The sequence below is a fragment of the Anas platyrhynchos genome, chromosome 1, assembly GCF_047663525.1.
Source record: "Anas platyrhynchos isolate ZD024472 breed Pekin duck chromosome 1, IASCAAS_PekinDuck_T2T, whole genome shotgun sequence".
In the NCBI taxonomy this organism is placed as follows: domain Eukaryota; kingdom Metazoa; phylum Chordata; class Aves; order Anseriformes; family Anatidae; genus Anas; species Anas platyrhynchos.
This window is the reverse complement of record NC_092587.1, coordinates 105,412,574-105,439,343: the sequence shown is the minus strand read 5'-3', so window position 1 is coordinate 105,439,343 and position 26,770 is coordinate 105,412,574. Positions and strand designations below refer to the sequence as shown.

Genomic DNA, 26,770 nt, shown 5'->3' with positions numbered 1-26,770 from the left:
GTAAGAATGTATCCCTCTCATGTCTGAATCCCATGTAGTTTTATGCCATAAACCTGCAATATGTTCCACATTTTTATGATCCCAAAACAAACTTTTTTTTTGTGCAAACATTAATACATTTTTTTAAATTGTTAGGGAGTTGCAGGAAGTGTAAAGGATTTCATATCCAAGCAGTATGTCTTCATACCTTGGATTATTCATACAATATGCAATTTGATATTTCTAAGCCAACTCAAGAGGATTTAACAATAGAGCTGTAGCTGAATAATGAACTTTCTATGACACAATCATATAATGATTAAGATTTTCAAGAGAGGACAATAATATAACACCATAGTTTGGACTGGTTTGGACTGAGATAGAGTTAATTTTCTTCATAATGGCTAGTATTTTTCTCATAGTGGCTGGTATGGTGCTGTGTTTTGGATTTAGAAGGAAAATACAGTTGATAACACACTGATGCTTTAGTTCTGGCTGAGCAATGCTTGCACAAAGTCAAGGACTTTTCAGCTTCTCATACTGTCCTCTGTCATGGTTTTGGCTAGGATAGAGTTAATTTTATTTGTAGAGGTTCACACAATGCTGTGTTTTGGATTTATGATTAAAATACTGGTAATAACACACTGATGCTTATAACTGTTGCAGAGCAGTGCTTACACAGAGCCTAAGATTTCTCGGTGTAGATTTAGAACTTAATGGTGTGGTTTAGTGGTGGATTTTAGCTCTAGGTTAAAGGTTGGACAATTCTATGATTCTTTGATTCTCATGCTGCCCTGCCAATGAAGAGGCTTGGGGTGCACCAGGAGCCGGGACGGGACACAGCCAGTACAGCTGGCCCATCTGGCCACAGGGATGTCCCATGCCATGTGGTGTCATTCAGCAATAACAGCTGGGGTAAAGAAGGAGGAAGGGGGGGACATTTGGTACCGAGCTGCCTGCTGGGGTTAAACCACAACAATTCAACATTGTGTATGCTGCTATGCACACCTAACCTAGTGTCCAGTGTGCTCAGTGTCTCATTCAAACAGATGTTTTGGTTTGCATTAAAACCATTTCTGTAAACTCAACAGAATACTTGACCAGATCCTTGGTCCACTAATCTTATACTAGAGCGCTGAACACTATAAGAATAATGCAACATTTCTTTTTATGGATCCTTGTTTTCTTAGAAATAGAAAATAGAAATAGAAAATTTCTCTTTTATTTGACAATGTCATTATTAAAATCAGACAAATATCAAAGTAAAAATGAAAATGACTGTACCTTGTCACAAATATTTATTTATTTATTTATTTATTTAGGGACTCAAGGGGCTCAGAGATTAAGAAAAATTTTAGTTCCAACATCATTGAGGATATATGAGAACATGGTGAAGTTTTGTAATGTATTATTTTTATTTATATTATTTAGATTTACAAAATGCTTTCAGACTCCTTCACCAAAGGTTGGAAAGAAATATATGCAGCCATGGCATAGGAGGTAAGGTCAATGAATGGATAAATGAACTGTGCTGTCTTCCTGGGGCATGTGTCAGAGATGTTAGGAAGGCTCTGCCACAACCCATTAAACCAGAGGACTACTATCCTCTTGTAGTCGTTCAGGTTGGATCCCGGGAAGCTGCTATTAGAAAAATGAAGAATATTAAAAAAGACTTTGCATCCCTGGGGAGGTTGTTGAGAGGATTGGGGGTGCAGGTAGTGTTCTCCTCTGTCCTCCCACTGGGTGACTGGGATGCAGATAGAAGGAGCAGAACAGGACAGGTAAATGACTGGCTGAGGGGGTGGTGGACCAGGGATTTGGGCATTTTGATCTTGGGCCGTCCTTTGAGAGGCCGGGTATGTGGGCTACAGACAGACACCAACTGAGCAAGTGGGGCGCAAGTGTGTTGGGGAGCAAGCTCTCTGGGCTGAATACCAGGGCTTTAAACTAGGTTTGATGGGGGAAGGGAGGGGAGCTAAAGGTGACAGAGAAAGGCTGGGGGAAGTCGTCACTGCTGTCACTGTTGAAGAGCTGGTCCTCATGGGGGACTTCACTTACTCAGACATCTGCTGGGTAAGTAACTCTGCCAGGCACGAGCAGTCCAAATGGTTCCTACAATATGTTGAGGACAATTTTCTGACGCAGGTGGTGGAGGAGCCGATGAGGCAGGGGGTGCTCCTGGACCTCGTTCTTACAAACTGGGATGGCCTTGTTAGGGATGTGAAGGTTGGGGGCAGCTTGGGATGCAGCGACCATGAGATGGTGGAGTTCCACATGGAACTAGGCAAAGGAAGTAAGGCTAAAAGCAGGATTGCTACCCTGGACTTTCGAAGAGCCAACTTTGACCTCTTCTGGGACCTGCTTGGGAATATCTCATGGGATAGGTTGCTAGAAGGCAAGGGTGCTTGTGAGAGCTAGACTACATTTAAGCAGCACTTCTTCCATGCTCAGGATCGGTGCATCCCGAAGAATAGGAAATCGGGGAAGGGGGGTCAGGAAACCCACGTGGATGAGCAAGGAGTTCATCAATAAGATCAAAAGGAAGAGGAAGGTCTATGAAATGTGGAAAAAGGGCCTGTCCTCTTGGGAGGAGTATAGATGTGTTGTCAGGGCCTGCAGGGACGCGACAAGGAAAGCTAAAGCCCACCTAGAGATGAGGCTTGTGAAAGAGATAAAGGATAATAATAAGATTTTTTTCAAGTATGTAAACAGCAAGAGGAAGACTAGGGATAACATGGGTCCCTTGCTGAATGAGGGGGGTGTCCTGGTCACGGGAGACGCTGAGAAGGCAGAGATATTGAATGCTTTCTTTGCTTCAGTCTTTGCTTCAAGGACACTCCCCCGGGACTCCTTGCCCCTGGCAATAGGACAAAGGGTCTGGGAAATAGAGGGCTCCCCCCTGGTGGACGTGAGAGTGGTTTGGGAGCGTCTCAGTGGGCTCAATGCACACAAATCCATGGGTCCCGATGGGATGCATACACGTGTGCTAAGGGAGCTGGCAGATGTGATCGCAGAACTGCTCTCTATCATCTTTGAAAGGTCCTGGAGAACGGGTGAGGTGCCTGAAGATTGGAGGATAGCCAATGTCACTCCGGTCTTCAAGAAGGGCACGAAGGAGGATCCAGGAAACTACAGGCCAGTCAGTCTCACCTCTGTCCCTGGAAAGGTGTTGGAACAGCTTGTTCTGGATGCCATCTCCAAGCAATTGGAAGAGAAGAAGGTTATGAGGAGTAGTCAGCATGGATTCACCAAGGGGAAGTTGTGCTCGACCAACCTCGTTGCCTTCTATGATGGCATCACCAGCTGGGTAGATGTGGGGAGAGCAGTGGATGTCATCTACCTTGAATTTAGCAAGGCTTTCGATACCATGTCCCATTACATCCTGAGAGCAAAGCTGAGAAAGTGTGGGATAGAGGAGTGGACAGTAAGGTGGGTTGAGATCTGGCTGACTGGCCAAACTCAGAGGGTGGTGATCAGCAGCAGAGTCTGGCTGGAGGCCTGTGACTAGCGGTGTTCCCCAGGGGTCAGTGCTGGGTCCAGTCTTGTTCAACATCTTCATCAATGGCCTTGATGAGGGAATAGTGTCTGCCCTCAGCAAGTACACCGATGACAAAAAGCTGGGAAGAGTGGCTGACACACCAGAAGGCTGTGCTGCCATTCAGCGAGACCTGGACAGGGTGGAGAGATGGGCAGGAAGAAACCAAATGAGATTTAATAAGAGCAAGTGTAGAGTCCTGCACCTGGGAAGGAGCAACCCGAAGTACCAGTACAGGCTGGGGGACGACCTGCTGGAGAGGAGCTCTGAGGAGAAGGACCTGGGGATCCTGGTGGACGACAGGTTGACCATGAGCCAGCAGTGTGTCCTTGTGGCCAAGAGGGCCAATGGGATCCTGGCGTGCATTAAAAGGAGCATGGCCAGCAAGTCAAGGGAGGTGATCCTCCCCCTCTACTCTGCCTTGGTGTCCTGATTTCAGTTAGAACAGAGTTAATTTTCTTTCTAGTAGCTGGTAGAATGCTATGTTTTGGCTTAGGATGAGAAGAGTGCTGATAACACCCCGATGTTTTAATTGTTGCAGAGCAGTGCTTATACCAAGCCAAGGACATCTCAGCCTTTTGCTCTGTCCTGCCAACGGGCAGACTGGGGGTGCAGTAAGAGCTGGGAGGGGACAGACCCAGGACAGGTGACCCAAACTAGCCAAAGGGGTATTCCATACCATCTGACGTCATGCTAAACAATATATAGGGGTGGGTAGCCGGGGGAGGGGCGCCAGACTGCTCAGGGTTAGGCTGGGCATCGGTCAGCGGGTGGTGAGCAGTTGCATTGTGCATCACTTGTTTGTACACATTATTAGTAGTAGTACTATTATCATCATTGTATTATTATTATTATTATTATTATTATTATTATTATTATTATTATCCTGTCTTATTAAACTGTCTTTATCTCAACTCACGGGCTTCACTTTCTATTTCTCTCCCCCGTCCCAGAGAGGGAGGGGGGAGGGTGAGCAAACGGCTGTGTGGTGTTTAGTTGCCGGCCGGGTTAAACCACGACACTTGGTCAGGCCTCACCTGGAGTACTGTGTCCAGTTCCTGGCTCCCCGGTACAAGAAAGACAGGGATCTCCTGGAAAGAGTCCAGCAGAGGGCCACAAAGATGATATGGGGCTTGGAGCATCTTCCCTATGAAGAAAGGCTGAGAGACCTGGATCTGTTCAGCCTGGAGAAAAGAAGACTGAGAGGGGATCTCCTCAGTGTACATAAATATCTGAGGGGTGGGGGACAGAAGGATGTAGCCAACCTCTTCCCAGTGATTTGTGGGGATAGGACAAGGGGCAACGGCTGCAAGTTAGAGCACAGAAAGTTCCGCACTGACATGCGAAAGAACTTCAGTGAGGATGACGGAGCATTGGAACAGGCTGCCTAGGGAGGTTGTGGAGTCTCCTTCTCTGGAGATATTCAAGGCCTGTCTCTGGGCAACCTGCCCTAGGGAACCTGCTTTGCCAGGGGGGTTGGACCCAGTGATCTTTAGAGGTCCCTTCCAACCCCTACAGTTCTGTGATTCTGTGATTCAGTGATTCAACTCAGCACATAGGGAGTTGGCACATAGGGGGCTTAGGGAGCTGGTTCAAATAAATTGATAGTTTTGGCCATGGATAGTGGTCATCAGGTAAGAGCAGAAGAGACTTGTGACAGAACCTGTAAGGATGAAAATCAGTATCTTTGCTGAAATAAGACCTGAGTATCCTCAATGTATTCATTACCTATAGTGAGGAAGTTTGTTGTTCTGTCAGCCAGGAGGCTGAGTTATGACTGTGAAGAATGGCAGCCTTACAGGACAGAATGACTGAGCAATAAAATGGTATATGTAATTTGATGTAGACAGACAGAGTGATGCAAGTAGGATAAAACACTCCTTTATTTCATGTATGAAGTTCTGAACTGATCATTAACACTCAAATCAGGTTAAAACACATTTCCATGGAAGCATCATCTCTTTGTCTAGCAGCAATAAAATAAATAAAAATGTGAACAAAATATTAGGAATTGGTAAGAAAGAGAGCAAAGCTGGAAACATCCTAATACCGCTGCAAATTCATGATTCATCTACATCTGTAAATAATACTGGTCACCCTTATCTCAAAAGAAAAAAGAAAAAAAAAAATAAAAAAGAAAAAAGGTAGAATTTGAAAAGGTTCAGGTGAGAGAAAAAAGGGTTACCCAAGAAGACAAATAATGTTTGATGAAAAAATGGGTAAGTTAAGCCTCTTCATCTTAGAAAAGAGACAACTTATGAGAGATATGATAAAGGTCTACAAAATGCCAGGAAGAGAGTGAATGGTAGTGAATAAATGATGCCTAACACTGTCCCTAAGTAAGGCATTAGTCTTTGAGGTTTGAAAGAAAGAATACAGAAAGGAGCAAGTTTCAAGCAATGGGATTTAATAAACCCATGAAACTCATTGTCAAATAATGATTTAAATGGATTTTACAGGGGTTGAAAGGAGAGAAATTAAGTGTTACTTAATGTAATCCTTATCACATCTAGGTCACATCTAGGTCAGGGCCTTCCTTATCCACAGATCATTGCAGGCTAAGGAACAACTGAAAGAGAATGAATGTCAGTTGTGTGCTCTATGTTCTTACTCTCCCTAGGCACCCAATTACTCTTTATAGGCATCCCCAGAAAAAGGGAGTGGTGGTGCTAAATAAGCTAAATAAGAATCAGGGAAGAAAAACAACTGAATATTGGGTAACGACAAAAATAAATAAATAAATAAATAAAATAAAAATACAGACTTGTGATGTGATAGCTTCAACTGTTCAGCTCAGCTGCAGCATCATCTCTGTTTCAGCAGATTAAAATGTTGCCATGGCAGCTATACAGCATCTAGAGTCGGTCTCTGGGCCTTCACCTATATTCTTGTGGCCTTCTCGGAAAATCGGTACAGGCATAAGTACAGAGTTATAACTTGTCCTCAGAAACACATTTTCTTTGCAAAACTAGCACCGAGACTGAAAAATCCTAGCTTAATGTTGGTATCCTGTGGGAATGGGCATGGGCATAGCATAGTAATTGTACTGAATGAAGGCACAGAATAGGACAGATCAAGGATAAAGAAGAGGGCTTCACAACACTCCAAATAAGATAAAACTAGAATATGGATAACAATGTTAACAACATAACTGAAAACTGCAGATAGCTATCAAATGCAGTTTGCCACTAAAGCAGATTCATTTAATAACTTGATATCAGCTGAGAGCAAACAACAGTTTAAACAGTACTCAGTGCTTTGTCTTTCCTCAGATCAGCTCATTACCATAATTTAACTGTCTGCTTATCAATGTTCTGTTCTCTTTTCCTGCACAGGGTGTTGCCTTTTACCAGAGAAACCTCTTGATCTCATGAACATTCATTTGAAATTTTATTTTTATTCTTGAAAATAAAATTATTGGGTCCAAGAAAATTTCTGCTTTCTTGCACTATCCTTTTTTTTTGTTGTTGTTGTCAGAGCACAATACCCTATGAGCAGGTATTCCCCATGACAATGGTTTAATTTTTTAACATTAAATTTACTTATTTGAAGATATTTCATGTTATATAAGATTTTGATTTAGCAAAGTTATGCAGCAATGTTCTGAAATCACAACAAAAGCCTAGTATAGCTATTGCAATATACAGTTGAATCACTGTTACCAGCTGATTTCTATAAATGGTCTCTGCATGTTCACCATCATAAGGCTGGGTGTCCCCAATCACCAGGAAAGAACACGTATGCTGAAGCCAGTTCAATCCTGTTGCTCTGTTCAAAATTAATTTTGTTGGTTGCTCTGTTTTTATATACTGTATTGGGCTGAACCACATACATATATCCCCATATCCCCTCTTGCTAGTCTGCCTAGCTCAGAAAGACAATTGCACCTTTTTTATTAATTCAGGGAAGGCCATTTACACAAACAGCTGATCCAAGTGATATGGGCAGACATTTTTGTTCAGCTTTCTTTACAACAGCTGTGGCCACTCCATATTATCTTCCCTGAGCTTCAAGAGCACACTGTTTGTGTCAATTTCCTCTAAGCCTTCATCCATTGTGGGGGTGTGTTGGTAGGTTACACTAGTACAGGAAATATACTGCCTATACACTCCTACATAAATAATAATACAGTAAAAGACTGTAGTTATAAACTCTGTAAAAAGCTGCAGCTATAACACTTTTGTATTTTTCCTATGGCGTTCAATTCAATGCAGTCTCAAGGCTTCTTCAGTTCATCATCTTGCACCTATTGATATGACACTCATTAAACCCGCATGAGTTATAATAATAGACACACTAACAAGTAAAAGATAAAAAAGAGACTATTTTAGTCAGTGAACCAAAGCCTGTTGTTTAATAACTGAATTTGGGCTATTAATAAGAAATCTTGCAGTTCTATCAACTGAAACAGCATGTGTCAAAAACACAAAAACTCCTTTTTAATTTTTAATGACATATCCTAAAGCTTTGCTGCTTTGATTACTGTGTTAATAAGTACTTAAATCCTTAAAGAAAGGATTCATGAATAACAGCTGTAAGAATTTCAGGTGAACTTGGAAAAGGACTTTGGTCAGCAAGCAGTGCACTATATTTCTTGAAATCCTATTTCTTTGAAAGTATTATCTGAAGTATTACCAATCATTGTATGTTCTTTTCTTGCATTTGAAAATATTCAGTATTTGAAATACTGGAGTTAAAAAAAAAAAAAAAAAAAAAAAAAAAAAAAAAAAAAAGCATATTTAGTATGCCATTTAATTAAAACCAAAACTTTTGAACCTTTCTTATGTTGGAAGAAGCTGTTAAGATGATAAGATGAGATAAGGTCCAAATCTGTCTTCTATAATTCAGCAAAATGTGACTGAAGTGTTTACAGTGAAACACAGCAGATATACTTTAATTGCAGGTAGTGTTTATTTTAGAAATTTTAATATGTATGGAATTCAATGACACTAAAAAACAAATGTATTTTAATTCCAGGTCCTGTGGGAGTCAGAATCAAGAAATCAGATGATTTTCTGAACTTCTGAACTTGAAAACTGAGTAAGATTTTATTTAATTAATGTCTTATTTATAGGTAATGTATCTTGCTATAAAGAAAATGGTATCAACACATAGATAATATAATACATGGGTATCAACACAATGACTTTATAATATTGGTATCTGAATGAAGCAAGTTTGGAGGGGGATGTGCATGTCAGTACATTTTAACATGTGGTCATGTGGTATGGATTTTTGTTGTTGCAAAAAAAAAAAAAAAGAAGCTTAGGGATATGGTTTAGTGGGGACTGTTAGCGTTAGGTCAGAGGTTGGACTCGATGATCTTGAGGTCTCTTCCAACCTAGAAATTTTGCGATTCTGTGAAATTCTGTGAAAACGATAACCAACACGGGAGAACCCAGCCATTCCATGTATAACTTCTAGATTTATATTTTGAATTCATGAGGGTGGGATGCTGCTTAATTTGTATTTTACCACAGAAATGTCCATTTTCTGCCTACAGTAAAATGCTGAATACAATAAGAATTAAGAATAGGAAGTGCAACAAAAGTGACAATACATAGCAAAATATATAGCTTGTTTTCACACTTGGAATTAAATGTTATTACACTCAAGATTTTGTTAGGGGAAAATGAGAAAAAGGCACAAAGCACTATCAGTCTGACTAATGTTTTAATAGTCATAGCCAAAATCACTTAACTAAATCAGAAGTCTTCACCGATAGTAGAGTTTTAGATTGCTATAAAATGGATACAGAAAAAGTCCACTTTATATCTACCCAGATGTTTTTTTCAGTTTTATACACTTCTATCATACCTCTTGGATGTTTTCCTTTGACAGTTTGTCTTCTTCTGAAGAACAAGGGGCCGATGGTCAGCATCCTACTATCTTCCTTTCCAGGAAAGCAAGGATATTAACCAGGGGAGGGAGCCAGCCATTCATCCTTAGTTGTGGATCACAGAATCATAGGACTAGAATTATTAGGTTGGAAGGGACCTTAAAGACCATCCAGTTCTACCCCCCCTGCCATGGACAGGAACACCTCCCACTAGACCAGGTTGCTCAAAGCCCCATCCAGCCTGGCCTTGAACACCTCCAGGGATGGGGCAAACACAATTTCTCTGGGCAACCTGTTCCAGTGCCTCACCACCCTTATGGTAAAGAATTTCTTCCTTATATTTAATCTAAATCTGCCTTCTTTAAGTTTAAAGCCATTACTCCTTGTCCTATCACTACACTCCCTGACAAAGAATCCCTCCCCAGATTTCCTGTAGGCCCCCATTAGGTAGTGGAAGGCTTCTATAAGGTCTTGTTGGAGCCTTCTCTTCTCCAGGCTGAACAGCATCAGCTCTCTCAGCCTGTTTTCATGGGAGAAGTATGCCAGCCTCATGATCATCTTCATGGCTCTCCCTAGTCTGGACCCGCTTGAACAGGTTCATGCTTTTCTTGTGCTGGGGTCACAGAGCTGGATGCTGTACTCCAAGTGGGATCTCACAAGAACATAATAGAGAGGGAGAATCACCTACATAAACCTGCTTCACAGAATTTCACAGAATTTCACAGAATTTCTAGGTTGGAAGAGACATCAAGATCATTGAGTCCAACCTCTGACCTAACACTAACAGTCCCCACTAAACCATATCCCTAAGCTCTACATCTAAACGTCTTTTAAAGACTTCCAGGGATGGTGACTCCACCACCTCCCTGGGCAGCCTGTTCCAATGCCTCACAACCCTTTCGGTAATGAAGTTCTTCCTAACATCTAACCTAAAACTCCCCTGGTGCAACTTAAGCCCATTTCCCCTCGTCCTGTCACCAGGCACATGGGAGAACAGGCCAACCCCCACCTCTCTACAGCCTCCTTTAAGGTATCTGTAGAGAGCAATAAGGTCACCCCTGTGCCTCCTCTTCTCCAGGCTGAACAAGCCCAGCTCCCTCAGCCGCTCCTTGTAGGACTTGTTCTCCAGGCCCCTCACCAGCTTCGTCGCCCTTCTCTGGACCCGCTCAAGCACCTCCATGTCCTTCTTGTAGCGAAGGGCCCAAAACTGAACACAGTACTCGAGGTGCGGCCTCACCAGAGCTGAGTACAAGGGGACGATCACCTCCCTAGCCTTGCTGGTCACACTGTTTCTGATACAAGCCAGGATGCCGTTGGCCTTCTTGGCCACCTGAGCACACTGCTGGCTCATATTCAGCCAACTATCAACCATCACTCCCACGTCCTTCTCTGCCTGGCAGCTCTCCAACCACTCATCTCCCAGCCTGTAGCTCTGCTTGGGGTTATTGCACCCCAGGTGCAGGACCCGGCACTTGGCCTTGTTGAACTTCATGCAGTTAACCTCAGCCCATCGGTGCAGCCTATCCAGATCCTCCTGCAGAGCTTTCCTACCCTCGAGCAGATCGACACACGCACCTAACTTGGTGTCATCTGCAAACTTACTGAGGGTACACTCAATGCCCTCGTCCAGATCATTGATGAAGATATTAAAGATCATTGATGAAGATATTAAAGCTTGCTATGCTTCTTTTGATGCAACCCTGTCTTTCTTTTCATGCACTTTCCCATCCTGGGCTGCTGCCCTCCCCCTTCTCCCCAGGCGGGGCTGAAAGCTGCCCCACAGCCCCCAGTGCTCTCAGGGCTGTGTGCCCCACAGGGGCTGTCATCCTCTTCCCCCCCGGGGCAGTCACAGAGCTGAAGCTCAGCTGGGCCAGGCAATGGGCACTGGACCACAGAGTGCCAGGGAAACCCAGCTCAGCCCCACTCAGGCCAAGTGCAGCACGGCCACCCCCAGGTAGTGGCATGGCCTCGACACTGCCTCTCCAACAGCAATACCATAGACACTGGGCTACTACACATTTGCAACTTGTTTAAGGGTTATGCAATCTTGACTCTGTTTATCCATTTTCACCTGCTGAAATTAAGAACTGATCATTAACATTTGGGAAGTCTAATCTTTATCTCATCCTGTTGCTTGATTAGATCTAAAACTGTCTCTTCATTTTCTTTGTGCTTAAAGGGGAAAGGGCAATGACATAAATATTAACTGCTATAATAGGTTTATCTAAGTTTCAGAGCACAGATATGCAACTCTACAGACCAGTTAGAGAATCTCAGAATGATTAAAAATAAATAAATAAATTTTTAAATAAATAAATAAATAAATATTTTTTTTAAAAAATAAATAAATTAAATTAAAAATCAGAGATCCATGACACACTTTGAGTGGTATTTTCCCCCTGAAAAGATGAAGAAATGGAGGAAATAAAGAAGCTGCCTCTCATAGAGGCATATTTTCACGTTTTCATTAAAGGGCTTTTAGAGATGAGAATCCCATTCCCACTTAAAATATACAGCTAAGCATATTTTGTATCACATTGTAAAAACCCAGTTGGGCAAGGTGTTTTTATTGCAATTTATTGAAAGACATGAGTAAGATGTTTTTCTTACGTGCATATTTAAATAAAAGTTGCAAAAGTCTACATAACAAATTCAAACAGAACTTAAAATATAGATTTTTAATAATCTAAGAAAGTTTTGGGTTTTTTTTGGGTTTTTTTTTTGAGTTTTGATTTTTCTACTTTGCTTTTAAGTGAACCAAAATTACTTATGAAGCAACCAAACAAAAGAAAGCAGAATACAGAGGGGGAACTGCAATGGCAGTAGGTCTTGTTAATCAATAATGAAATAATACTATCTCAAATATGTTCATAAATTTAATTTTACTGGCTGTAAAACATGAAATATGATTAAATGGCTGAGAAAAGAGATTTATTTCTGCTAGTAAGCAATGTATGTGTTGCATTTTTATTCATTTTCTAATGTACACTCTCGGGAATCATGAGATCTTATTCTCATAGAGTTTCTTTTTGCACAACTGAGTACTCAACATATAGTTTGTCAAGTGCCACATTATGTTATATAAGGGTCTGTCTGCCCTATTCTTTCTCTTCCCCTGATTTGGTTATTAGATCTGTTATGCCCATGTTGAAATTCAAAAATACTTGTCTTGAATCACATGTTCATACTTAAAATTCAGTCTCTTTCTATAAGAAAATAAATTCATTTTCCTTGCTATAAGGAAAAACATCCTATGATGTCTTTCTGTTGCAGTGACAAAGATGAAATCAAATGCAGCAAGAGGAAAATGATTGTGTTATCTGTAGGTTTTTCCCAGCTAATATGACAATTGCCTATGCATTTGTCATATTAGTTTGCATTCTTGCATGTATATGCATATGTGGATGCATACATAACCATACATATGTGTTATGTATATAACCGTCTGTCCTCAATTGAGACTTTAATGTATTTTAAGTGACCTTAATTGACCTGTCATTTAAATCAAATTTCAGAATGCTCTAAATGTAGGAAAAATGCTGGGCTATGAAAAATATGTTCTTTAGAGAACGTACTTTACAAAAGCATGTTAATTAGAGAATAGAAATCATCAGTTATTTTTGGATAGTTACATGAGCAAAACATATAGTTTAAACTAATTATATAGGTTCTCTCTAAGGCAGGAAAAAAGTGAGATGACATTTGCTCTGGAGGGACATATCTTCTTACTTCATTGACTATAAAGAGATTTGATACACCTACTTAGGTTAAATGTTTTAATTGTGATAGTTAAAAGTTAAGCGAGATGAATTCCATATTGGCTACCAGAATACTGTTGAAAATTTAACCGAAGTAATTTATCTAAGGTCATATAGAAATGGCAACATATTTAATTGAACCTTATTTTCTTAAATTCATGACTGGTGCTCTAATTATTGGCTTATTCTTCCTTTATGTGAAAAGTGACTAAGTAAAAGGCTTTTTATGGTTTTTAGAATGTCTTTGAATTTAGTTGAGAATGTCAACCATTAGACATTCTCGAGATCAGATAAGAAGCATCCTCAAGCAACATCATATATTTATCACTTCCTTTGTCTTCCATTCGTGTGAGTGGAGACAGTAACAGAGAGAGATAAACTACTGAAACTATGAAAAAAATGTTTGTCACAACAAATACAGATGTTCACGAAGAGGCATAATAGCTCGGTAATTTTGTCTTTATTTATCATGAGTATGCTATTCATGTATGCCCTATTTACTTGGGTGTAGCCAATTAACCATTTTAAGTCCAGTAGTGTTCAGGGTACTGAAATATCACATTTGTCAATTTGCAAATAAAATAGCACACCCTCTCTCTATTCTCATTCTACCACACTTAAAGAGTTTGGTTGCATTTGATGAGAACCATCACAGCTAGGAACAATGCAATCTAGTGCAACTTATTACAGCAATAGGTACACAGGTTCTTTGGATTGCTGGTTGATAAATTCAATATCTGCAAAAGCACACTAGCATGCCAAAAGTACACAGGTACACAGCTGGGCTATTAATACATTAAAAGGCACAAAGACTATAGAGATTTCTAAGTTTCTGCAGAGACAGGATATAACTAAGTGTTTAAATCTTACCCAAAGGCATCCCGGTGGGGTGGGGTGGGGACTCAGCCTATCCACTGATCCCAGAAGTCACAATGGTATCTTCCCTCACAACCCCCCTCTCTCAAATCAATTTATATTTTCTATCTTTTAGGTGGAGCTTGAGTGACTCTAATCATGTACATCTTGGTATGACTGGTGCAAAGTTTTCTTGCTTTTGTTTAAAGGTATGGTCTCCAAGAAATTCAGAGCACACGCTCTGCGAGGGGTGGTTGCAACTTGGAGGTGGGTAGCTTTTGGAATGGATGTGTGTTTTGGTGTTACAATGATATTATAATGACCAAAATTTGCTAGAGTGCAGCATTTTGTCAAAAACATTAGAGGTCATTGGCTCAGGGTAGCAAATGTGCAGCTTATTGGTCTTGGTGTGCACAAGAACACTCAAGTTCCCATCTTGTCACATCAATTTCTCCCCTAAGTGAGCATTTGATTCTACATTATTATATTATTATTACCTTATGATATGCTTTACTTGCATGACTCACTCACGATTTGTATAACAAATCACATAAAATTATTATTATTGTAATATTAATATACCATAATATGGCACAAATAATAACAAATTTTAGAATAATACAAATATAGCTTCAAAGAGTTCTGATATTTTTTCTGCAAGCACAACAGTTCAAGTAAGTGACATTAAGGAAAAACAAATTGGTGCTTTGGCTGTTATAATTCCAGAGAGCTTAAATGCCTGGATACAGATATGCAATTGTACAAATAATAAAATTAAAATGACACAAAAAACAGAAAGCAATAAAAAACAAACAAACACTTTTTAAATGAGAAAAATCAGAAAAAAAATATTACTGAGGCCTGCTCTGTGGAAATCACAATAAATAATAATTTTGGAGACAAAGTGTGTTCTCTAAAGCATATTACTTTGTCTGAATTTTGCTTTATTATTGCATATTATTTATGAATTTAGTCAATGAACTCTGAATTCATTATAATATGTACAAGGTTATTGAAGATTAGGAGTCTCTTGACTAAGACTGTACATAATCTGTATTTCATATGTGCATAACGATATTTTGCTTGTGAGACCTTAAGTATTTTCTTTGCAGTTGATGTCTCTGTGAAAGATGCCTATCTAAAAAGCAGGATAGTAGTAAGTTTCTCAGTTTCCTCAAAAAATAAAAAGTCATTAATTCAAGACAACAAAACACACTCTTTAAAAACATACACATTCTGGGATTCTGGGTGATCTTATGTCAAATTTCAGTCCAACCATGTATTTAGGAAGTCTCCTCTGCACTCGTTTGGATCATTATAGCAGCCTGGTTTGCCAGTCCGAACAGAACATAGACGACAGGAATATCATCACTCATTGTGACAATCCAGGATGTTTCCTTCTCAAGAAAAGTCCCAATATACCACAGTTTTTATTAATCCCAACAGTTTCTGAACAATAAAAATTTGTATATGCATAACCTGCAATTTATACAACTTGCACAGTATCATGAAGAAGAAGGAAAAGAAACTGGTATGACACAAAGACCAGTGAAAGTATCAGGGCTCAAAAACAACCATGCAAAAACATCTGCAAACTGCTGTCAAAAGTTCAATGAAATGTGCTTAAGCAATATGCTTACATTTATACTTACATACTTCATATATACTTCAGAACACATAAGCTTATACATAATAGCACCTTGCTTCTGAAAGCTGATGAATCACATCCATAGACAGACTTAGTTTACTGAGACATTACCTTATTTTCTTGTATGCTCTTACTAAATGTAAGCTAATGGAACACCAAGTATAGTAACTCAGAGGCTCATCAAGTCATATATCCTATATTTATTTCTTTAGAAATTCTCAGTAAAGTATAAAACAGAATTAGTATAGTAGGCTACCTCATGCAGAGAGAGATGTAGCAGTTGTAAACCTATTTAAAATGCAACACCATTTGCAGGGTAATAAAATATACAACTTTGGTTTACAAACATCTTGAAGCATGTTTCTGGCCTGGAAAAAAAAATAATGTTATTAATAGCACAGTACAGAGATGAATACTAACAGTTTTCAGTGATTTAAGAGAAAATGGTCAGGATGGTTAAGCACTGTTAAGCATAATTCAGCCTAAGTGTCCCACGTCTGGCTGTGGTCTTTCCTTCTGTTGCGGTTTAACCCAGCCTGCAGCTAAGCACCACACAGCCGTTCACTCACCCTCCCCCCTCCTTCTCTGGGATGGGGAAGAGAAACAGGAAAATGGAGCCTATGGTTTGAGATAGAGACAGTTTATTAAGACAGGAAATAATAACAATTATAATAGTACTACTAATAATAGTGTGTGCGAAACAAGTGACACTCAATGCAATTGCTCGCCCAGCCCATCCACGAGCAGCTGCCCCCCCCCAGCTAGCCACCCCTATATATTGTTTAGCATGGTGCCATATGGTTTGGAATACCCCTTTGGTCAGTTTGGGTCAGCTGACCTGGGTCTCACCCCTCACAGCTTCTGCTGCACCCTCAGCCTGCCCACTGGCAGGACAGAGAGAGAAGCTGATAAGTCCTTGCCTTAGTGTAAGCACTGCTCTGCAACAATTAAAACATCAGTGTGTTATCAACACTCTTCTCATCCTAATCCAAAACATAGGACTCTACCAGCTACTAGGAGGAAAATTAACTCTATCCTAGCTGAAACCAGGACACCTTCTCATTTGTCAACCTAAAAAAACAAACAAACAAACAAACAAACAAAAAACTCCATAAACAAGGACAGGCTGCACTTATACCTGGGCCACCATGTCCTGAGCTTTCAGTTCTTTGGACTAAAGATTAACATAAAGCAAACTTAAACAACAGAACAAGGTGACATCTGTCAACTCATCTATAATTGCTTTCCTTTCCTATGAAAAAAGTCACAATAACATTTTTTTGTCACTGACATCAGCAAATGTGGCTGACTAACTCTAGTGTCCATATACTAGTAGGATTTTTATAAAAGTGCTCTGTATTTCACAGCAAGTTTACATCTCAAATTTAAACTATTCTGGTCAATATAGTCAACAAAAATACGTATTTTTTTTCTTTTTTGAAATAATTTTAATACCAACTGATGTAAAAAATACATCTTCATTTGATCTGAAAGAAAACTTGAAATTGAAAAGAAAAAAAAAAAAACATGTTTAACTTCTTTTTGCTCTTCAAAGACTGCAAGTAAGCTTATTAAAATATTATTAAAATAAATTTAATATCTGGTGTATTGGAAAATCTGGAAGGCCTCAAGTACACTTACAGCACAGAAACTCTTGTGAGCTAGCCTAGCAGGCTTTTTGCTGCCTAAATTCACATCCCCTGTGGGAAATGTCTGCAATTGATATATCTTCCTTGCATTGCACACCAGGGAATGTTTAGGTAGATATGAAGAATGCCCAACCATTTCAGTTTTCTTCACAGATGTGGAATAAAAAGGTACTTTTTAGACTTTTCTCTGAGTTTTACAGTGCAACTGGTTTAGGATTCTCTGTACAAACAATTTCCTTCCTTGAAAAAAGTTAGTGTTGGCAGAGAAATAGAAATAACTTGTTATTTAAAATAAATCATGTTTTTGTCTTATTTTTCCTCAGAAGGACCTATTTTTTGGCTGAATATCACATACAAAAGTAGTCCAATTAAAAAAATATATATATATATCCTGCTTTGTCTTATGAGGATTGCAGTTTGATTAGTTTTGCTCTAACACATCTCTTCTGGTCACATTCTCTGACGTTGTTCTATTTTCCAAAGAGTGCTTTTATATTTCCTCCTGGAAAGAAGGTCATGATGAATCATCAGAATGGTACATTAGAGGAAGCATTGTCCAGGCTGAGAAGCTAGTTCAAAAAAAAAAAAAAAAAAAAAAAAAAGTTTTTTTTTTTAGAAAGAAACTTGTTAAATAAATAAATAAACATCTCATACCACTAGCAAGCCAAACAACAAAAGGATTTGGAAAATCATATGCAAATATCATCAATCAATTGATCCAATCTATCTATATATGTTTGAAGCATTTTATGCAATTCTTGAAAACCAAATTATCTAAACAGCATAATGCATTTACTGTTGCTAGACCAGATGTCAGAATATGCAACTATGACTTAGCATGACAAGCACTGAAGTGACTGTAGTGACAAATATTTCATACAACTCTTATATTAACTATATATGACTATAGACTGATAGCATGTTCTGCATTTCAATAGAAGATGCAAATTGTTTTTTAGAGTAACTGAATTTCTACCTCTGCTAGAAAGACAACAATGCTTATGTACTTTTATTTGTCCAAAATCTAAAAATGAATATAGGATTCATTATAAAACATGCCTTATATCACCTTCAGAAATTCAAATTCTCCTATAAAGACTGCATGTATAGTTTTTCATCTGGTAGTTAAACATAAATATCTGCTTTGATTTATTTTTCCTATTTTATAATGCACAAATGCACATAAGAAATATCTTTAAGGAAAAAAAAAGCTACCTGACACTGTATGTTATGAATTAGCAGCTGCCTGCTGAATTTGTAAACTTCTTCATTTGAAAATGCTATTTTCTGGGATCATTAAGAGTGAAAGATGCATGGTTCTGCTGTAAAATTCATCTTCTGTAAAGAATGGATGCACACAGAACAACATCTCTTTATAACTGGAATTATTGGTGTCCATTTTCCTTATGTTTTCTTTACAGTTCTCTCTCTCTTAACAGCTATATTTTAAACAAAGATTTGACCTTTTTTTTTTTTAATCATTTTACTTTAAAGTTGTAGAAGAATGGAGAGGATATAAATTTCCCTTTAGATCTGAGACATATCACTTTTTTTCTTTTTTTTTTTTTTTAATTTAATTGAATAGTTTTGCTGCCAAAAGAGTAGCTTTTTATGAAGTGGCCCACAGTGAAATTGGATAATTTTTCTTTTTACACCTTCCAAATGATTCTCTATTCCTGTTAATTGGTAGTGATTTTCTATAGGTCTCTAATATTCATTTCAAAATGCAGTTGGTGCTGAGCCCTTTTTAAAAATGCACATTATAAGTACATAAAGTGCATACAGAATTACAACCTTCTGAAAATACAGTGATTCATGGTGATAATTTCCTAAAAGTGATTCATAATATGTAAAGTCATTACAAAGGTTAGGATGAGTTACACCTCTGGCTTTCTATTCTCATAGGCTAGCTAAAACATCACTGGTCATTTAAGTTCCCAAGTACCTCAAACTGTATTGCATATTTAATACAATTTTCCTGAGGACAAATGCCCAGTCTTACTGGTTTAACTTTAGAAATCTGTGAAAATGTTTCATATGATAGGAAGAGATTAGGACCATTTATTTTAAAGAAAATACTTCTCACAATTGAATTAATTCTATCAAATTCAGAAGTAAATTAATTCCATCAGTGGGGAGGAAAAAATAAAGTTCTACAGAAATTGTCAAGTTTTTCTATTGAATAGCAATACCATCCCATTAATTAATTTTCCATCAGATTTTATTTTACAGTTTTAAAAGAAAACATGTAATATTGTACTGATAAAAGACTTTCAGTAAAATTATTTTTTCCTGTAAGAGATGTATAAGTAACTGAAGATTAGATTTCAAAGTCAGTAGGTTACTAATTACTTTTTTTAATCTGAGGATCTCACTAATGATAATCAAGTGAATAGAAATATTTTTTTATAACTTCTAAATTCATACTGCATTTTAAAATTATATTGGTCCAGTAATGTAATGATTTTATGGAAAATATATTTTTCTACTGTAGTGAACAGTTAGGAATTTCATGCCATCTGTTTTTTTTCACCCTTCTTCATTTACCTGAAACAAAACAAAACAAGGCAAAAAAAAAAAAAAAAAAAAAAAAAAAGACAGTTAATAATCTCCTTTCTGTGTTGGAAAGTTTTTTAAACATACCATATATCTGTTTTTTGTTTTGTTTTGTTTTGTTGTTTTTTGTTTTTTTCCCTCCAAAGAGTCAGAGAGGTTAGAATTTTAACACCCAAAAAAAAAAAAAAAAAAAAGTGAAAAATGGGAGATGTGACTCTCATTTATAATGTTGAACATGTCTAAGGGGAAAAAATAATGAAAAGGAGTGCTATGAAAAAAAAAAATAAATAAATACACAGAACTTCCTATTCTAAAAACATGTTTGTAAATTGAATAAAACCTATGACAGAAGAAACAGACAACTCTAATGAGTGTTACAATATTAAATTGTGATTTTTTTATGGCTAAAATAAGTGAGGAAAAATATTTTTGCATTGTCTTTTGAAAGACAGACTGAAGTCATTGTAATACTAAGTTTCTTGGGGGGAGAAGTAGTTACGACAAGGAGTATACTTCACCAGAAAGTGCTATATGAAAAGTCTGATTTAATATTCAGTAATGCCATCCATTTTTTTCATTAAACCTATAAAAACTGCTCAAATTTACACATTTTTTAAAAGGATTCAATGTGCACTTGTAATAGAGTTAAATGCAAATAATATTTAGCAAAAAGAATTTACAAACCACTTAGGATATAAAGTTGTGACACTCAAATGAAATGATCCTGAAAAGGATTTAGAGACCAAGCTGAATGCAAAGTCTGAATGCTGCTATAAATGACTCATGATAAAGAGCATTCTTTTTATTAATTTTATTAAAGCAGAATAACTCAATCTTTGGAAGAATATGAAAGAGATTACCAAACAGACATGGGGATTAATTCTTCATATGCTGTAAGATATATCACTGCTGGAATCACTTGCTAGTTCAGTAGTCATAAAATAAAATAAAATAAAATAAAATAAAATAAATAAAATAAAATAAAATAAAATAAAATAAAATAAAATAAAATAAAATAAAATAAAATAAAATAAAATAAAATAAAATAAAATATCAAGGTTTCATCCTACTTATCTGAAACTTGTAGAAGCATACAACAACAGACTTCTACAAGAAATGGACATACAGCTCATTCTTTCTCAACGTATTCCTGCATTTTTTTAATTTTATTTTTCTTAAAGGTGTTTTTTTGAGGCTTGAAAATTAAGGTCGGATGTTCTCACAGTAATTTTGAGGCATAATTTAAACACCTGAACCACAAGTTACAGTAAACAAAAGCTCCATTTAGAAACAAGAATTCCCAATAATCTCTTTAGGCCCCCTTGAAAGTAAAGCAATTCACATTCGAATTCAGGAAGCATCACAAACTATATCTGTATTAGTAAATAGGGCAGTATTTATGGGCTGCCCTCAGGCACTGGCATTTTCTACAAGGTTATTTTTTTAACAAAACTGAATTGATACAATTTTGTCCTGTGTTAATGGTCAGCCTTTCAGATAATTCCTGAACATAATTTGGAAATTAGCAGATTGTTAGATGAAGTTCTTAAATATTAATAGAAATTAACAATAATTGTTGCTATACAGTTGTTCAGAATTGTCCTCCAGTAGTATCACAACAGGCATCACATCAATACACACTTCTGTCCCTTTGACCTGCCACACACATTCCAATATCATGTTACAAAAAGCTAACTCTAGAAAGCTACAGAACTTGCATTCATTCTGTTGACACACCAAATATGCCGAAGTCAGAGTGTTTTTGACAGATGTCTTCAGAAGAGGATATCTGTCATTGCCGTCTGAGAGAAATGGGGTAAGAAAGTGGATCCAGGTTTGTCTGGATCTCCCTTACACCACATGCCTGACTTATCCCATGATTTGGAGATATGTGCAGGGGAAGAAGGTAATTATATTTTGCAACTCAAACAAGTGATAAAATTCAAAATGGAATAACTAAGAGCGAAGTATACATCATCATTTCAATGTACTGAAGCATAACTGCAGCTGTATGTCAGCCGACAGATCTTCAGATGTCATCGAACCCACTGTTCCTTAGGTACTTAAGGAATTTAAGGTATATAACATATATAATATATAATATTTAGGGTATTCTTACACCTGCCTCCCACCCACTATGCTGCTGCAACAGTAGCCCTTCTCCAAGGCATGCTGGTCAGTCACAAGGCACTCCTCTCCCACCCATGTGCTGCCACCACACTGTCATAATCACCAGGATTTGGTAAGCTGTGTGGTTCAGAACAGTTTTCTAGGAAAGCCTCTTTTCCTTATGGGAGTGAGCAACTCACCCCAGATCACAATGCTCCAACTTTGTACTTAGCCTTTGTCAAGGAAATAGTAAAGGTTGTTTACTTATGGGACAAAGGCCCTGTAAATGTTTGAATATCCTAAGTATATTTCTGCTACAGAGGTGATGGTGGATAGCAAGGAAGGAGGTCAGAATAACCAAGATATTGTGGAGAATAATGGGTTTGACTGTGGAGAAATGGCAAACAAAGCATTATACAGGTCAGAAGGTGCTTTCTGACATTGCTTCTTTTTTTTGTTTAAATTACAGAGATAAAGAAAGGAGACCACAGAGCAACAACAGAAGGCACAGACACCTGTAAGTAACTTAAGAGATCCAACTGAGAGACACATTACTAAAAAGAGAAGAAAGGTTATAATCTGTGTCTGCATCCTCAAAGTTGCAAGGACAGCCTGAAAAACAGCAGTGGAAGGACTAGTTCTGCTCCGATACCACACTTGAAGCTGCTCACCAGTGGCCTTCCACAAGTAATTGAAGGCACTGCAGGAAATCACACACCAAGAGTGTCCCTTGAGAAGGAATGACATGATTCCTGACATCAGTGTGATCAACTGAAACATGTATGATGCTTCTGTTTGTGGCCAAAGTCATGTTTGTAACTGGGAAATGGCATCTTTCGCAAGACACTCTACCCACCTGCAAACTTGACACCCTCAGGCAGGAAAAGAATTCTCATTCAGATTACTCACAAAGAGCAGACAAACAGACATACTCAGAGTATTGTTCGTTGGTGTTCTGTGCCTATGATGGTTCATAGAAGGGAACAAGAGGACTAGAGGCCTAAGAAATACCATTGACACTAATCATGTGTTAACAGCCTTGGTATCATTTCTCTATCTACCACCATTGTCCTACTGTTGTGGCCTTGAAGACCAGAAGCCAGCTGCACACTGTCTAGTGACAGCCAGAAATAGCAAAGCTCAGGGGGACAATGGCAATTCTCCCTTCTCCACAAAAAAAGGGTTCACTGAAGTAGTGTCTAGGGACACTAGGGAGGTGGGCTTTCTTGCATCTGAGGTTAAGCACCAGCTCCCACGGGATGCCACATTTATCACATAACATCATCCCATCAGAAACATACTCTTTACCTAAAGGTGCTGAACCTCGAGCATCTGGAGATTCTGGTGGACTCAGAAATCCAAGAAACTGGACTGGACCTCACATTTGATAAATGTCACAGCATAGACATGAGCAGAAACAGCAGGAACCTCAGAAGCCTGAAAATCCTAAAATGGAGAGAGGGAGAACAAATGTGAGAGGCATGGTGGCAATCTCTAGTAAGCAATGAGTACCACTGTATGAAGCCTTGTGGAGCTGAACCTGTTTTTCAAATTAGCTGCAGCCATGATGACACACCCTGCACAGTGAAGATGAAAGAGGAACACTGTGTGTGGCTGCAGTACTAGAACGACGTAGCTGTGAGGATGCAAAAGCTTGAATGACGTTTTCTGTGCTAAGGCTTGGGCCAATACCTTACAGCTGGGACATAGTCAACTTATTCTGGGCAACAGCAACCACAGTAGCACAGACAGATGCTGAGTTCAGTAGCCTTCAGCATCAAAAAAATATCTCAGGTGCATTTACATTGTTCTTATAGAAGTCATCTACCTCACTACAATTACTAAGTTAGTGCTCTTGTATTAGGTTTTATTATGGAAATCAAGTACCTTCACATAAAATTCATAAAGATTCAAGTAAGGTGATTACAAGATTCTTTCTATCATAATATTCATATTTTTCCTATTTTAGACACAGGCAAATATAGACAATTTTTAATCAGAAATGCAAATACAAATTTTGCAGTCATAACTGACTGAAGAGTTGTTTCAATTTCCAATACCTGTTTATCACTGTGCAATGCAAATGACATTACACACACTAAGATCAGTACTCAACCCAGTCTAGCCAAATTTGAATATGTTTTCCCCTTAATCTTTTGCAATGCATGAACACAGGTTGACTTGTATTTTAATCTGTGATTTTGGAACCTGTTCATGCTGCTAAGAAACATGCAAATAAGTATTTCTTGCTGAAATACTTTATCAGCAACAATAAATAAAGCAATACTTCAAGCATTATTTTAAGTTATTATTTGAATGCATATGATATTGATTCACCTTTTTTTTTTTTCCTAATTTATAGTGGCATAAATTCTATATCAAATATAAAGCTTTATTTAGGCTTTGCACAACAGCATCTATTTAAGTTAATCGGAATGTCTCTCTTGACTTGATTAATACCTAATTAGGCAAAAAAATAATTGCAGAGGTCAAGTTCTCCATCGTATGTCCATGTAAATTAAAGTGGTTCACTATTTCCACAGCAGTATTAAGACTATGCAACATCTTTTCCAACCTGAATGATTCTATGATTCTATACTCATTTACATAGAAAGGAAGCCAAGATCATGCATTGTTCACCATTCTGTCACACATACAGAAGTCTATCTTAGCATCAGAATAACATGCAGCTATAAAAGCCTGTGTGCACATGACTTTAAAGATCTGTCCAAAACAGTAAATTCAGAGTTTTTCAATACCCTTTGTGAAGAAATTTAAAATAGTAACCCTAGCCACTTTTCAGCTCAACTTATTTGACAGAAAGGTCCCAAATAAATAATGGCTTCAAACAAATAAATAGTTTTATTAATAATCTTATTTATAAGGTACAGAAAGACTTTGATATGGCAAGAAAAATTGAAGTTCTTTTCAACATTATCAAAGTAACAAGAATCCGTCTTTAAAATATTATGGTTTTGATTAAAAATATTAGCTCTTTGTAGGTTGCTCTTAGCCCCTTTCAGTTATAAAGTTATTTCTCATTTGCTATAGCAAATTGACTGAGAAAGCATTCCTACAGAAAATTCTAAGGATCAACAAGTGCTTGACAACAAGCAACCTGAATAAGCACAGGTCATTAACGTAAATGAAAGCATCTGTTTAATGCTTCTATGCTAACTCTCCAGATCAGCAGGAGAGTTGTGTGACCTGGTTCTAGCCACTGACATTAAACAGAATATTTGAATCCAGGAAAAGAAACACCAAGGTCCTTGAATTGCAGTAATATGTTCAGATGACCAACTTCTGATGGTCATTCACAAATGTACTACATAACCACATACTTCTTTTCTCTACTATTTCAGGGTCTCACTTAAGTTTGCTATTCCGTTTAATTTCTACTTCAAATGTTTTCATGTTTGGAAAGATCACTTTTATACAACGCGCCTTTGTGTTAATTTATTGTTTTAAAATCCGCTAAGCTATCAGAAGAATAGTTCTATAGTTCTATACATGATGTATAGAGTTGCCTAGCAACTTTCTCTCATTCTAATGTGAAGTAGAAGTTAACCTCTGGCTTATAAAAGTCAAAAGCAAGTAAGGAATTCATTGTCTATATCCTGGAGTTAGTGCAGAAGGCAAAGACCAAATTACCCTAAAACTCTTACTAAGCAATTGGGTAACACCTTTTTACTTAGACAATTTTCTTTCAGTCTAGATTTTTTTTTTTTCTTTCTGTTTTTAATTAACTATTAACTATTTTAGTTAATTTAAAATGACTTGTTTGTATTTACATATTCTCATGTTTAGAGGCTGAATTTGCATTTACTTTTTATGTTTGTATTTTTCTTAAACTATTACGATAATAAATCAAATGAAACCTATATAAAGTTTAATCAAAATATGAGCCATGTAATAAACTAATTTAAAAAGTTACAGAAAAATGGCATTAAGGTATTTTATTTCCTTTTTATAATCTGTATATATAATCTATATTTCTGTATGTACACATTCTCAAAGTTAAGGCTTTATAGCTAACCTTAAATCCTGACTTTACAATATTATTGGCCATTTAATATCAGCACATAAAACAAATTATTTTTATAAACAGCTAAGTGCTAATTCATGTAGACTCCAAATTCTTAACAATGCCAAAGAAAAGTTCTCACTGGATACAGCAAACAATTAAAAAATAAAAGATTTGAGGACTATTACATGTAAAATAAGTCATGGATGAATAAAAAAAAAAAATGAATTACCTCTACAGAAAAATTTAAGAATGATTTTGAGAAACAAACTTAAGAAATTATTACAAAATGATTGACATTTTAGCATTTCTGAAATAAAGCGGTTTCTTATTTTTGAGTGTTGTGGCAAGTCCTGCAATAGAGCAAATGACTCATCCTTCTTAACTCTCTGTCAAGTACTAAGACTTTTTGAGGTCAGCAGATTTTTTGAGATCAACAAAGACAATAAGTTTGGCATTAAAGATTTTTGCTGTCTAATCTACTTCATAATCAAGGTAAGTGATTATCTTAATTAACACTCACATGTTAATTAGCTGTGAATACTCACTTCATTCTTTTTCTACCCAATTGGCACCACTGTTGCATGAACTTAGTCCATCCCAACCCCAGGACTTCACCTTTGTTTTGTTAAGCTTCATGATGCTCCTGTCAACCCATTTCTCAAGCCTCTCAAAATCCCTCCAAACAAAAGTCCTCCCTTCAGTGTGGCATCATCCACAGACTTGCTGAGGGTGCATTCTTTCCCTTCGTCCGGTAATTAATTAAGCCATAGAACAGTACTGCCAGTATTAATATCTGAGAGACACCACTTGTCACA

General features: G+C 37.6%; 1 long non-coding RNA gene across 1 annotated transcript in view; it reads left to right on the top strand.

Annotated features, from left to right (window-relative positions):
• Positions 1–14,330, top strand: part of LOC139999150 (uncharacterized) — a 132,623-nt gene extending 118,293 nt beyond the window's left edge. The window contains exons 4-5 of the long non-coding RNA XR_011804267.1: positions 8,492–8,554; positions 14,103–14,330. This is a non-coding gene — a long non-coding RNA (uncharacterized lncRNA). The remainder of the gene's footprint in view (positions 1–8,491; positions 8,555–14,102) is intronic.
• The last annotated feature ends 12,440 nt before the right edge of the window (positions 14,331–26,770 follow it).